Source organism: Lepisma saccharinum, unplaced genomic scaffold, assembly GCF_977018435.1.
Source record: "Lepisma saccharinum unplaced genomic scaffold, izLepSacc3.1 HAP1_SCAFFOLD_520, whole genome shotgun sequence".
Lineage (NCBI taxonomy): Eukaryota > Metazoa > Arthropoda > Insecta > Zygentoma > Lepismatidae > Lepisma > Lepisma saccharinum.
Genome location: NW_028143202.1, coordinates 172,180 through 174,666, shown reverse-complemented (window position 1 = coordinate 174,666; position 2,487 = coordinate 172,180).

The window sequence follows — 2,487 nt, the reverse complement described above, 5'->3', positions numbered from 1 at the left end:
AAATTGTAAAGGCACCTGTGGATTTTTTAGGATATCTGCTTTGTATTTAAGAGCATAGCTGGCTTCATATTCAACTACTGGAATTCTTAGCTCCATAATCTGAATAAGGCACTTGCCCTCATCAGGTAGGGTATTAGGTAGAGCTTCCCCTGTAGAGTTTAATGTACTGTACCTCATCAAAGCATTATTATCATTGGCAGCTCTTCTAAATGTAATTCTTAAACCACCCTTCCACATAATATCTTTGTAATCTGAGAAGAATCCTGGCAACACGCGCATAGGAAACAATACTGTGTGGCTTTTAGATATAATTTTATCACCAGCCTCAAATCCACCTATTTTTTAGTAAGAAGCCTCGGTCTTGGATAATTTTAGTGTGGCCAAAGCTGTAGATGTAATACCAGGGTAATCCACTCTGTTTATAACAACACCATGTTTTCTGATCTCAATTTCAGAGAACAGATGTGGCACAAAATTGTCTACCAATCTTATATTTGAATCTGCCGGATAATCTGTACCATCGAGCTTTACAACATCAAATTTGATGTATAGATCTGCTCTGTGGGGGTGTATAAAGCCATCCCCTACATCAAGATCAACCTCAATCTCTGTGTTGGGTTGATTTAAATTTGCAAAGGTCCTCCTGTTTGGAGGGAATGATTGTAGCTCATAACTCTCAATATTTTCCATTTTTTTCTTGTATGTATTTTTATTTAAATATTAATCTCTATGATAGCAGTTGTTGTGGCTCCAGCAAAATCAACTAATTCTTCTTTTTCATTAGTGACCATCAACTCAATATAATCTATTCTATTATGGCACACAGGAAAATATAATGCTGGTGATGGAGTGTAGATGATCGGTTCCATAAATTCAGAGTTAGGTTTGAATTTTGCAATGATGCCAGTTTGTTTGTGAGTGCCTATGCCATTTGATTTGGTGATCATACCCTCGGCCACATTACAGTGAATATTCAGAGTCTCTATAGCTAAGAATTTAGGTATATTAATAGCAGTATGTTTAATGGCTGGTTCAAGTTTTGTGTTGTTCTGGAAGCCCAATAACTCTCCTATAGTACCCAGATCCACTGTTTCTGTAGCAGACACAATCTCTATTCTCTGAGTGACAGAATTTTGAGTTAACACTATACCTCTGGGTAACTGAGCATTTAGAGTAGATAGATTATATTGCCCTGCAGTGATAACAATTTTTTGATCACCAACTGCAATTGTGTTGTTGTGGTGTGTAATATTAGGGATTAAGTACATGCCATAAAATGATCTGAGAGCTATTGTTTTGGGATACACTATATCATCATGTAATCTAAGTTTCAATATTGAATTTTGGCTGGTGAGATGGAATACTCCCATGATGTTTCAGATACCACAGGGCTTTTTGAAAATCTTCAATTGATGGTTTATTTATTTGAGACAGATATCTAAGAACAGATAAACACAGATGTCCACAATTAACATCTTTGAAATTTTGAACATGGGCATTATTGTAATAAAGATTAGTTGATTTTAGATATTTTACTAAATTTTCAGGTGGAACACCTCCAAATGAATCAAACACAAATGCCTTATTTTTTAAATATTTAAGATAACAGATCCAGTGAGTGCCCTGATTTTTGTACTTAACCAAATTAACTATGCCACACTCTTTGTTGAGTGGTTGTTCTGGTAAAGAATCAGACATGTACACACCTCTAAAATTTTTGATGCCCAGTGGCTTGATTAAAGCTTCAATATCTTGGTTTGTAAGCGGCTCTTGTTTTTTTTAAACTTATTCATGGCTCTCTTAACACCTTTGCCTTGTTTTTCCATAGCCAGGTTATGGCGCTTCAATTCATCTAATTCTGCCTTATTCTTCTTGGCATCTATTACTGTTTTTGCTATAGCAGCTGATCCCCCAGCCAAGCTCCCAACAGCCCCCAAAGCTGCTAAGATGGCCGGGATAGTAAATATGAAGCCACCTCTATGCAATTTTTTCTAGATTGCTGTAATTTTTTTAATTGAGGGGTGCTAAGTAATAATTTCATACCATGGCCCTTGGCAAGACAAGAGCTTTTTTTCTTGCGCTGCTTTTTGGTTAAAAGACTATCGATAGTTTTAAGAGATTTAAGACCTGCATAAGGTATCTGATACATAACACCCTTGGCCTTGATCCTAGGTTTATTATATACATATTCTGGGATTACATAGCTTAATTAAGTGGCTTAAATTTATTTAATTTATCACAACCCCCACCCCAGTTTTTGTTTGGTGTTCATAGCTATGGTGGTCCCCAATGCTGCTATTTTTTCACTTAAAGAAGCATCTTTGCTTACAAATCTACCAAATGCAGCCTCTTCTAATTTCTTGTCTGCAACATGTCGCCTCTCAAGATCAGAATGTGTGTTGTATGCTATGTCATGGTCTCTACAAGCAGCATCTAGGGGATTAACACCAGGGTCCCCTCTGTTTAATCTATGGTCCAATTTTGTAC